Source organism: Sinohyriopsis cumingii, chromosome 12 (assembly GCF_028554795.1).
Source record: "Sinohyriopsis cumingii isolate HCF-2022 chromosome 12, ASM2855479v2, whole genome shotgun sequence".
Lineage (NCBI taxonomy): Eukaryota > Metazoa > Mollusca > Bivalvia > Unionida > Unionidae > Sinohyriopsis > Sinohyriopsis cumingii.
Genome location: NC_142972.1, coordinates 76,569,453 through 76,583,204, shown reverse-complemented (window position 1 = coordinate 76,583,204; position 13,752 = coordinate 76,569,453). Strand labels below are relative to the sequence as shown.

The window sequence follows — 13,752 nt, the reverse complement described above, 5'->3', positions numbered from 1 at the left end:
AATAACTCCTAAAGCTGGACCTATTATAAAACAACTATCGATGAAAGCAATGGATTTTGTTCGTGATAAAGCCATTGCTGCTGTTGGCAGCGCTGCAAGTAAGGCGTTTAGCAATATCAAAGATAGAATATTAAATTTAATACGCAAAAGAAAACAACCGGTTGCTGTTCAGGTCAAATTACCAAGCACCGCAGTGATGCCCAGCGACGTTAGCAGGGTAATAAACGATGCAGCAAATCAAAAACTAGCATCGTTGATAAATTAAGGAACCGAACTAATAAATATAAGTATGATATCGGGAAGTGGTCTTCGTTTTAGAAGATAATATTTATAATTAAAATGTTTGTGCGAGTATCTAAAGCTGCTTTCAGCATGGATTAACCAATAATCAAAGATGAGTCGGTGCGCGATTATCAACATTACTCATATGACGCAGTAACGCCAAACAACGATAGTTGAATTGAATTATAAGTACATGACAAAAGTACATATTTTTTTGCCGTGTGAAGCGTTTATTGAGGTTTTAGGTGAAATTATAAGAGCAACAGATAATAACCCACACGCAGGCAATTACAAAATTGGGTTTGTCAACAATGGTATTATGGCATTATTTAAAAGCTCCGTATACATGATCGCTGCAAGGGAAATTGAATCAATTAATGATAATGTTGATATTGCTACAACAATTATAGTCTTAGCAAGATATTCAGACGAATTTACCAGATCAGCTGGTCCAAGTATGATGCTTTCCAAAGATAATTTTAATGCGGCTGAAAATAATCCATATATTATAAGATGACCAAAAAAAACCCGTTCTATTGCTGAAGGTGATGACGCTTCTGTCGCCGCTGATGTGGAACCAGTAGTTATGGTTGCCAATCCTAATTATAATCTCGGATTTGTTACACGTAAAAACACGATTGTTTTCTATCGAAAGGGTGATAGTAATGATGCTATCTGGAGAGAAGGTGATGCTGCTAATGCTGTTGATGCCAATAATAATGGCAAAGTAGTACTATATAAACTTACGCTATGGATGCCAGCAGTAACACCATCGCTTATCGACGAAAGTAAATTACTTTCTTTTATGAATCAAGGTTATAAATCAATAATGTCTTGGTTGACAACAACCACCGATAGTGTCAATAGCACCATCAACGGTAATTTTACTTGGCACATGACATCACAACAAGGTGTTTCTGCACCAAGACATATCTTTGTTGCTCTTCAAGCGACTAGTAGGTATAATCAAACAGCTAGTCATATGATATTTGATAATTATAATGCCAGCGAAATATCATTGAGAATAAATGGACATCAGGAACCATCTGAGGAAATATCGCTAGATTTTGATAATAACTCAGTGGCGCGTGGATATCATCGTTTAATGAGTTTTTAGGGCGAGATCAAAATATTGATACTGGTTTGCAAATATCACAATTAGATTTTACAAATTTTTATCCGATCTATTATTTTTCACTAGAACATCTTCATTTATTAGTCCGTGGTTGATATACATTTTAAAGCTAAAATACGTAATCAGGGTCCTGCTGAATTTAAAGCTGTTGCTGTTATACTTGGTGATCGAACTACGCTTCTTGAAGGTATTGGTGGACGAATGAGAGTTATTGGTGCTCCCGTGGAAAAAATGTGAATCAATTTAAATCAATCGTATTATTATAAAAATGTCATAATCATGTTAGCGTAACTCTGACTCCGGATCAGGTAAAAAAACTCCAATCAAATTTAACAAAATATTGTGGGGTAAAACTAAATTTGAAGCACGATCAAATTTCTCATGGTGGTCCAAATAAGCTATCGCTAACTAAAACCCGACATTAAAAATCTCAATAAAGCTAAATCAGCAATTACTGTAGTCCAGGTTGATCTTTCTCCGGGCGCCATCAAAGATGATTAAAATAGTTGTTTTTTTCCCGCTTCTAGGTTTATTACCAGCATTAATTGCAAAAATAGCTACCATTTCCCCAATAGTAGGAAAATCTGCTGCGTTAGGTGCTGATGGATACGCCGGTAGCAAGGTAGCAGAAAAGATAACAGGAGGAAAGTACGGTAAAAAAAGGACGCTACCGTAAAAAAAAGGACGCGGCCATCATGGTACTTAAAAGGCCTTCGATTACCAGAACCCCTCTATAATGGTCCCAAAAACGATTTTAAAACAAAATACCTCGCCGATGTCAAATTTTGATTTAACCAATGTCGCTAAAAAACTAAAAATATAATTTTTCAGAGGCGTATTTACGAGAAATCAACTACCGGAGCAACCAAACCGCACCGAGACCGGTATAATAAATCATGATAACAGTGATGGTCCAGGAACACACTGGGTTGCTTACGCGATTAATCCGCGTGAAATTGTTTATTTTGACTCGTACGGGTTAGTACCAAGACAAGAGTTTCTTAATTATGCCAAACAATTAAACTCTCCAATCTGGTATTCAACGTTACCAACGCAGACATTAACCGATTCTCCAATATGCGGCCATGAAGCAATTAATGTCCTTGATGCGATATCAACATCAACTAAACCGTATCATATAGTTATTCACGAGTACACGTCTAATAAATTGAATAAATCACTAATACATTATGGTTGATATTTATGGAAGATCTCTGCTATCACGAACACTAAAAAAACCCTCATCGACGTGGATTTATCGAAATACACAACAAGGGATGAATTATTTAGTATTATTAGTCTAGCTGGCGTTGATTGTGATATGCGGCCATGAAGCAATTAATGTCCTTGATGCGATATCAACATCAACTAAACCGTATCATATAGTTATTCACGAGTACACGTCTAATAAATTGAATAAATCACTAATACATTATGGTTGATATTTATGGAAGATCTCTGCTATCACGAACACTAAAAAAACCCTCATCGACGTGGATTTATCGAAATACACAACAAGGGATGAATTATTTAGTATTATTAGTCTAGCTGGCGTTGATTGTGATGACGTTGTTATATTTCAGGACAAACAGGGTAAATTAGTAACAAGTGATATCTCATGGAATGACATAATTAGACGTGTTTTAGACGTAGTCGAAAACAATATTCCAATACTCATCAATGACATTAAAATTAAAGACTCAAAAATGTCATTTGTGGCTATCAGCGAAGAAATTAATAAATCGGCATCTTTTCTCGCGTAAGAATCACCGGCGATACAATGTCAGGAGAACTTAACATGAACAATGATAAAATATCTGCACTTGGAAATCCAACAACGGCAGAAGAAGCCGCAACAAAAAGTACGTTGATGACGTAAATGTTAAGTTAGCTACGTTACGTGCTAAATACTATGTTTACATGACCGCGTTTACAAACGTCAGAAGAAATTTTTCAAGATTAAACATAATCTCTGAAGAATTCTTTGGAGATCCCCTTCTAGCTGGTATAAAACTTACAGAAATCAGAACCAATATTAGTGCGATTAAAAAGGCCGTTGAAGATATTAATTTTCTTAAGATCTTCGCGGAAAATTTAATTGGATTAACCTCTGGTATTACCAGTATAGTTCATTTATACTGGATCTACGGCATAGACAAAAACAGACAATACCATAAAATATACCCCAACAATTACAGGCGTATACATATTATCCGTGATTAGTTCTGTAGAATTTAAAATAATCACATCCGGAGAAACCAGTGAGTCTTTTTATTCGGTAACTGTCGAGTTGCAAAAGTATATCGAAAAATTATTCATTCTACAACCAACCGATGATGATTTATCCAGAGCATCTTATTTATACACGCTAGAATTTATTGGTAAAACACAATCTTAATCATTTGAATCATGATAAAAATTATAATGAGTACTCGCGACAGTGCATCCCAATACAGGTACAATCAGGCACGTGAGTGGCAAACTAAATTCAATGATATAATTGACGTGTACACGATACAGATAAAAAAATATCAGCGACGACTAGTTAAAGGTGATGTACTTTTCTACTCGATATCCGCGGTTGTTGTTGCTGCGGGTGTTATATTATCCGCTGTAACAATGCTAGCTCATGTAGCCGTTACAATCTGTATTTCAGCAACAACAACAATTCCTGGCGTTTTTAATATGATTACAAAAAAATATGTACCTGCACGGTAGAACAATTATCCGATTACGTGATAAAATTACACACAGCAAAAGTTGCTTACTCAAAATTATCTTTGTTGTTATCGAGAAGCCTCAATGATGGAACTATATCCGATGTTGAGTTTTTAGAAATGATTACGGTGTATAATTCCGCTGGTATTAAAGATATAAATAACAATAATGACAGAATTTCTCCAGCAGATAGTCACGAACACAGTCCCGTAGAAAACAATAATGATCTCGGCAAGCTCGACTAAGCCAGAATTTAGTATTACTTTTCCGATCGCAATTCTGGTAAATGAAATAGCGTTATCACAATTACGCGTATATAACAGCTGGACCAATGTTAGATCAAAATCATTTGGATCGTTAATGTCAAACAATTAAATCTTGTTCGCGAACAAAAACAAACTAGACGGAACACCTGACTGGGCTGTCGTTGGATTACCAACAGGTAGTTATCAAGTTGAAGAACTTAACAATGAATTATTCCTCAGAATAAAAAACATTACCGGAGAAGAACCCGTCATAAAAATATTAGCTCTTGAACCAACATCATCTTCAATTATTGAAATAACCTCACCTAATTATACCGTAGATATTTACGCGAGTTCAATCAGAACGGCTCGAAGATGGTCAGAAATTCAACCACCAATACCACCAGCGCCGCCAGAACCTATACAATCTGATCATGTCAGAAACAGGTTATCTTATCACGATATTAATATGTTATACAAAGATCGAGATAAAGGGTGGTACTTCAGAAATTAATATATACACCAGAGAAATAGACAATATTGTGGTGAAATTTTTAGGTAGTGAAATTCATTCAGCAAACGGAGAAGCATTATCTAGAAGGAAAGGCGCATTAGTTGAAGTAAATGAAATTATCAGATATTTGAGAGAAATTAATCAAGAACACCAAAAGCAATTAGCGCTACTACGACGGTATTTTCAGGATTGTGTCTTTAACATATCAAGCTCGTGTAACGAGGTCATCAGACGCGTAAAAGTACTAAATCAGCTTGCATTCGATATGGAATATTTTAACCAGCGAATGATTCAGGCATTAATTAATAAAAAATCCATCACGAAACAATCTTAAACTCGTACTCGTTAACAGAAACGACGCTACCAAATTATAAATTTGCCGGCTATACCGTACCTGAATTGGGGAAATCCGTCATCGACGTCATTGATGGATATTTCTCTAAAATGCTTGCCGCGTGGAGAAGATCACTACCACCACCAAGCATCCTTAAACACAATAATGACCCAGATGGAACCGGTAGACACATATCAGTCAAACCTGTAAATATTACAACCGTTGTCGCGGTTAATCTTGGTTGTGATATCGTCGAAAACAGCTATAGCGCAGACGCATCTGTGTTAAATCAGGCTGATCAGGGGTTTATTCTTTACTGATTTTCACCGAAAGACCATCGTGGATTTTTAATCGTACAAGAACCAATCAATCCGGTTTATATGCGATGTCATAATCATTTATTATCAAGGATGAATTTCAGATCAACGGATCAGTCTGGAAATATATCAGATATGCGTGGTGATATATTAAGTATTAATTTACTTGTAAAATCTTAAATCTGTAACGTGAAAAAAAACATAAAAATAACCCAAATAAAAACCTGAAAAAATTAGCAAAAATTACTAAAATGATAAAAAATCAATTTTTTTTTACTGAAAAATATTCGATTTGCTTAATTTTGATAGTGTATTTACCAGTCAAAATTATAAATTGAATGATTTTGTTTTTTTGAATAGTAATTGGGTAGTCAAAATTATAAATTTGAATGATTTTTATGTTTTGTTAGTAGTAATTGGGTAGTCAAAATTATAAGACTATGCAATTTGTTAATTCTGATAGGGTAATTACCTGAAATTTTAGTAAAAAATATATTATTCAGTATATAAAAAAAATCTGTAAAATAAATAATTTGGTAAAAAAATCATTTTAGATTGTTGCTGATTTTTCTTGTTCGCAGTCCATCAGTTTTTAAAACTGTCTTACACGAACACTAACTGTTCCTGCTGACTCGTACTCGTTAGATAACTCCGATCTATTTTTTTCAATTGCGGGATATAAATTAACAATTTTTTTTGTGATTCATCCACGGTAGCTAGTAATTTATAAACCACAGAATGAATTTTCTTTATTAACCTGTATTCGGACGGTAAAGTGTATCTACCATCTTACTTATTTTGTAATATCATTTCAATATCTGGAATTAATTTCTCGAGAATTAATTCATCCGATAATTTTATTCCTGATATTTTTAGTTTTTCAATAGCGTTAATTACTTCGGTAATATTTTCGTGATTCATATACTAAATATCATTTGTTTAAAAGTAAAATATTTGAGGGAAAAAATAATGTTGATAAATTACCTAAATAAGACGATTTTAATTATCATCGAGCATCAGAGGAATATATGAGAGTGAGATCCAGTCTCCGAACCGATAAGAAAATGTTGAATTGATTGTTTTTTTCTGCAGCATTTCGTACTCAAGCGGAATTAATATCAAAATATTTAATAGCAGCGTTCATTGACTGAAATATCATCTTCTTATTGGTTTCTAAATGTATTGATTTAACGGCCTTTCTCCACCCGTATTTCCTGATCTGCAATTTTCTCTTTGAGTAACCGCTCTTAGATTTGATATTGAATGTTGTAATGTGTCTCCGTTAATATGATCAATTACATGTCGGTCTTTGATTGGTCCGTGAAAACACTCGTACACGAAACGATGATTAAAATAATTTTTCTTTGGATTTGGGGCGGTAAATCTTAGGTAACTATATATTTTGATTTGCAATTTCTAACAACGCCAACACGCGATTATTCATAGCTATTAGTGATCGGATGTCTCGTGTATGATGGATTCATATAACAATTATCATTTGTCTAAATCAAGATTTGCTTGAAAACCTATTTAGATAATCATCTTCGGATTTGATGATTTTGTCACTGTCAGTACTTTTTTGGTCGTAGTGTCGCTTAAGCTCTTTATATCGTTTTCCGAACAATTTGTACATATACGAGTTTTTCCTCGAGCTAGAACATTACATTTAAGACAGCTTATCGGTCCTAAATGACCTTTGCGAATAGACTGTAAATGTTCCCCGCAGAATTCACTTTTGCATGATTTATTACAAGTCAGCGAACCGACCAGTAACCACTTGATTTGATTCATTATATAATTAGATATTTGTCTAAAATATAATAAGAATTTATTTGATCTCGATGAGGTTTTTGATGATGGAACAGTTCGTGTATGGCTAACATGGAAAACTAGTACTATTGATAATACAATGAGTGATACACGAGCGAAAAATATAGTCGATTATACTGGCGTTCATCATCGAGATGAGCAATTCATGTTTGGAATAAAACTTATTGTAATGACTAACGATGATGTTTTGATTATTCGCGATAAACGCGATCCTATCGTTGGTGGGAAAAACGGTTATTTTGTCTGCCGATTCCAAGCCAGGATTATTGACCGGCATCGACAAAACATATTATGTTCGATCTTATCCTGTTACCGCAGTTTTTTTTATGGAATTTATCGGTTAAATAAAAAACCTGCTATTAAACATCTCGCTCCGATGAAAATGTCAGTAAAGCTAAATTGTGTTGCTGAGCAAGTAATATAACACTTCACAAAGGCGAAACGCGGAAACGGATTAACTGATTTGCGACGTGAAAAAATAACATCCTGGGTTGAATCACTTACTGCTGCTGCGTTGTCAACAAAGTTAAAATTTCCGATAATAGTAAAGACGCTATCGGGGGAGATTTTATACTCGTGAGCGAGTAAATCACGAAGAGCATCAATTGAAATTGTTGATCATAATTGTCATGCTTGGACATCCGCGGTAACAATATTTCCTCGAGATCGTACTGTTAAATTTTATTCTTCGGAGATGTTTGATTTTATTCACGAAATAAGTAAATCCGATCCCGTGTCAGTGTGGCTGTTTAGAACCTGCGAAGAAAAGTACGATCAGCTTGTAAGGCCTTATGATGAATTATACAGAGATGAATTATTACACGGCGCAATGAAAGAATTAGCAGAAAAATGCTCAGTAGCTGAACAATTACTAGCTAATTGTTTTACGGTTGCATCAGTTGCTGCTCACGCTGCCATGGAGAAAAATCTGTGAAACCAACGCGAAATGAATTTCTTAAAGATGTACAACAAAGTTGTATCGAGTATGGACACGGCGGATTATGAAATACCAACTATGATTGCGCCGATATGATATCTGTTGATATGGCTGCGTGCTATCCTGGAAGTTTTTTAGGGATGGGCGAGTGTGCTAAATATTTTTGCGCAGTTTGTACATCCTAGTAGCGAAATGACTAGTGTAGCAGTTAATGGTCCGTTGCCAGATTTTCCGTTAACGGGATTCGCTCGTGTAGTATCGTTTGAGTTTGCAAAATGTCTCCAAAGGATTTGTTATGTTTGGTTTGGAAAACATTTCTCGGAGAGACGTTGGGTTCATACTGCGTTGTTGCGATATATGCTAGATTCTGCAATATTAACTTCGCTAACAGTTAGTGAGGCAATTATATCATATAAAAAACAAACTAGTGTTTCGTTGCCAATGGATCATGATGAGAAAACAGCAAAACATTTAGGTATACAAATAATCGGTAAATTTACCCAAGGCGGCGCGTATGATCATCAAAAACATCATTTTAGATTAATTATGGATGATACTGAATTAGATTTTATATATGCTGATACCGCTGCGAGGAATATATTTTGTAATCGAGAAAATGTTTATTTATCCGACGGAACAATATTAGGTACCGTTGTCAGTTATATTGAAGGAGAATCTCCGCAATATACTCATTTAAGATAATCAATGCTGGCTGACGTTAGTATAAATTTACTATCAATGATAAATAAATTCACCTGTGACGCAGTTAGAGTAGTTACTGATTCATTCTATATTGCTAATAAACACTTAGAAACGGTATCAAAATTAACTAGCGATAGTTCATGGGGCACGTGGAGAATCATGGATGAAAGTATTCTTAGTTATTGTGAATCAGCTGATGCTAAAATTGACGATAACTATTATCGCGGCGAAATATCAGAAATTTCTTTGGCGCCACCTGTAAATGATCCAATATCGCGGTATAAAACAGTGTACAGGTAAAACAACGCGGGTTATAGAATTATTTAAAAACTCCGAAATGATCGTGCTAAGGCCAACACACAGACTAGCAAAAGAAATGAAGCAGCGAGGAGTTAAAGCCTTTACCTATCATGGTTTTTTTTAAATACAGCGGCGGTGCGTGGACTTCTTCGTGAATAGGGGAAAATATATTAATACAATTATTATTTGGGATGAAATTTGTACTGTTTCGTTAGATGTGCTAAAGACATTTCTCGATAGGTTATTATTAAAAAATACCGCCGTAATAATGTGCGGCGATCACGGTCAACCTAACCCTGTTGATGGGGAATCTCCCCATGGTTGGCTGAGAAATTGTGTTGATTATTATGAAGAAGTTGATATCGATTACAGATCACTTGATGAAAAATTAAGTGAGTCTAAGAAATTAATTCGATTACAACCAAATAAAATTCAGTGCAGGGTAATGTGAGAAGTAATTTCAGAAATATCTATAATGGATTTTTTAAATAAATGGAAACCAGGTGATTTAATAGTTGCTAGCAGAAAAATAGTCAGAGATATGCTTCAACGGGAATTATTTCAGCTACAACAAGAAAAATGTCATGTGTTACCGGTACCGTTATGTTATCCACCAGCAGATACGCGACGACAAAATATTGACGTTGATGCTCTTGGACAAGGAAAAAAGAATTTGGTATTAAATGATATAGATTTGGTTGATAATAATTTTGTTGAGGAAGCACCAAGCACGGAAAAATCTCCGTGGACGCTAGGATATGTAATGACGATTCATTCTTCACAGGAATTAACAATTTATGATACAGTTGTTTGGATTGTTGATAATCGCATAGAATGGTCAGATGTAGTTTATTTAGCTGTGTCTAGAGTTAGAAAACTATCTCAGTTAAGACGAACTATTTTAGATTCGCTGATAATCGACGACGAAACCTACGATGACACAATAAAGAAACAATTATCCAGCTATAAACAATTTGATAAAAAAATTAATTACAAATTTGAATTAGATGTTGAGTTTGTAATGTCGCTGAAACAACAACAAAATAATTATTGCTCGGGTTGTAATTGTATTATGCAATGGAAATATCAGAAAAAATGATTCAAGACAATTTATCGTTGACAGAAAAGATAATAATTACGGTCATACATGAGAAACTGTCATGTTGGAGTGCTTGGAGTGTAACAGACGTGTTACCGGAGCGATTTAGGTGGTAATTGAGTATCTGCGGAAATTACTTGTAATTCTTCACGGGTAAAACCGCGTTGAGGAGTATTTGAATCAAGTACATACATTGCTGGTCTACCGGTTGATCTTGTCACGGTAGATATTGTATGTGTTGTAATACTCCAAATAAGATCAGTCGCTCTCTTTCTCCCACCTTCAAGTTCACCTGGTTTATATAAATATCTCACGATGTTGCTGCCTAGAGCTGGCTGTGTTGAAAAATAGCGCCTTTTTGTCGGCATAATTATTTTCGTAATCGCGATGGCCGGTTTTATATCTATTGCTCGTGTTGGTTCACTATTTATCGCTGATATCACATCTGGTAATCTTTCAGCCCACTCATATGATCTTGAATATTGAATAAATTCTCTCGCATATATTGATATCCAAATAATCGCTCAGCAATAGCCTGATCGCGGTGAATTCCAGTGTGTCCTTGTCGTACTTTAACGCTATTTTGTTTCATTAAAAATGATACCACACCTAAAATCTCTCTGCCAGGATCAATGTGAAGTAAATTTGGCCATTTTAACGGTCCTCATTGATAAATTGTATTAAACGCATCTGCAACATCAACGGCAGTTTTTTCCTGTTAGCGGCTCTGCTTCTTTATATCTACTTGCGATATCAACTACCGTTAGTACGTACTTGTATGTTTTTAGACCATCAATATCGTGCGGCAAAAACATTATATCGGCTTGATGAACCTCATTAGGAACACTAACGTCAAAATGCGCAAAAGGGATTTGTTTTGGCGGTGTAAGTAAATTTGCCATACTGCTTGTTTAGATAACCACGATGCAGCAGTAGGAATCTTTACTCGAGCAGCTTTAGCAAGTTTATTACCTTTTGCCTTTCCAAAATCCAGCCGGAGAATAATAAACCGACCCCATACTATTAATTACCAGCACCTAGAGCTAATTTACCTTTCATTGCTGATTTTATTAAAGAACTAGTTAATCTTTCTTTGATAGATTTACCAGGAATAGAATTTAACGCATGAATCAATTTTACATCTGCGAGGTGCCTTTGTTGTAGATCGTTGCTTCGATAGGCAATATCATGAATATAACATGATCTGTCTATGGCATTTACAGGATCTTCATTTAATTTTGGTTGATCGTTTGCGTCAAGTCTAATATCAAGTCGCGTCCCAGGGCCGCAATAATTATATCCGCGAAGATGTTTTTCTCCAGGATATTTAGCCCAGGGAACGTCTGGCAATTTTGCTAGTTTTGCTGCAATATCACCTCCGTAAGTTTTTTTTAATGAATCTAAACTTTTATGTAGCACAAACAGCACATTTACCGGTAATATCTGGTCTGTTATTGCGTGTTGTAATTGTAATTGGATCAACAGTTGATGTGCGTGATTTGCATTTCAAACAATATACATACATAATGTATTTATATCATGAGTGTAATTGATTTTTCCGCTACAAAAAAAAAAAAAACAAGAACCGGTTAAACACCATGCTGCGTTGCCAAATTATATTGGAATGATAATAATAGATCCATCTGGTAGGGGAAAAACTCAGATGTTGCTTAATTTGATAATGAGATGGATAAAATTGGAAAAATTATATTTAGTTGCACCATCTGTTGATGATCAGAGATGTTATGAGGTACTTAAAGATTTTAATGAAAACGCGTCACTGTTAAATGAGCACGGTGATTGTGTTATCGAATTTATTACCGATATAAATGATGCGCCATCAGTTGATTCTATTGATGGATCTAGTAATAATTTAGTTGTGTACGACGATGTGATGTTAGACAAACAATCAAATTCTGCAAGAATATTTTCTCGTGGCAGGCATAAAAACACTGATGTTATTTATGTAACTCAACGATATACATAAATTCCAAAAGATAATTGTAATATTTTAGCTGTATTTAACGGCGTTGACACTCACACGCTAAGAAATATTCACCAAACTTGGTACAGCGGTGATATAGACATTATTAAATTAAAAAACTTATTTAGTCAAGCTCAGTTCACTCCGCATGGATTTATAACGATACATTTGCATGATCCACGAACACGATATCGGATTGGTCCTGACAAAATATTTTAAAATAGTTCCCCATGACAGCAGCAGGGACGGCGATATCACAGTGATGTCTCATATGTATGCTGATACAAAAGTAATACCCTGAGGAAGCCCTTTATATTGAAAATAAAGGCTTTTACGAAAGATGTTCTTGCAGGAGCCTTTATTTGTTTAAAAAAAAATTGGTCTGTTCGCCCTCCCTGACTGACAAAATGTTTTAAAATATCTCACCATGTTGCGCAGCAGATATGCACAGTACCTAGGATGGGTCTTATATGTGTGCTGACACAAAATTAATAGCCTAAAAAATCCTTATATTTATAAAATAAAGCCTTCTACAAAAGATTTGTTTGCAGGAACCTTTATTCATGGAAAAAAATTGGTCTGTTCGCCCTCCCTGCTGCTATCATATAATTGCCGCAACATCTGTCATTTTCCATCGAGAGAACTGCTCATACTTATATGTTCTTTAAAGCTTGACATAACTGGTTGGTAAGCTAAATTTGATTGGCACATTGGGCCCTGGAACATGCATTATCTTGTGGACTTAACATTCATGGTCACAAAATGGATGATTACCAGTATGTTTCATCACTAGATGATGATTTTGTTTTTAAATACTGGCTGATGATTGTGATGATGGGAAAGTTTTCGTTGTGATAAAAGTGAGCGATTGTGAGCCCAATAATGGTTTAAATATAAATTCAATGTACGAGCAGGATAGGCAAAAATAAATAGCATGCAGATTACCCTTCTACCCTCCTTCTTTGAGCAACGTTTTGAAGTTAAAGGTAGAAAATGAATAACAATAAACCTAATTACTATACAGACGATTTAAAGGCAGAGTGCAATTTATATTTCCTTTCTCAGATAACGTAGCCCTGCAGGATCTTCATGTGCTGCAAAACTACTTATCCATATAGGAGTAAAGATGAACTGATTCCATAAGAATCTAAAAATGAAGAAGTAAAGCTATTTATTTGATCAAAATAGATACATCTGAAAAACAAACTATCATATTGATGGACAAGAAACTCTAATACAGTATTATTGAACAGATACGAAGTCTTGCATAGTGATTGAAATAAACGAAACTTTGGCAAAGCTTATATTAGTGGAAAACTTATTCTAGAGAAGATGTATCCAGAAGATCTGCGAGC

General features: G+C 34.9%; 1 protein-coding gene across 1 annotated transcript in view; it reads left to right on the top strand.

The window, feature by feature from the left end:
* Positions 1-13,752, top strand: part of LOC149786785 (adhesion G protein-coupled receptor L3-like) — a 103,486-nt gene that overhangs the window by 34,968 nt on the left and 54,766 nt on the right. The window lies entirely within an intron of this gene.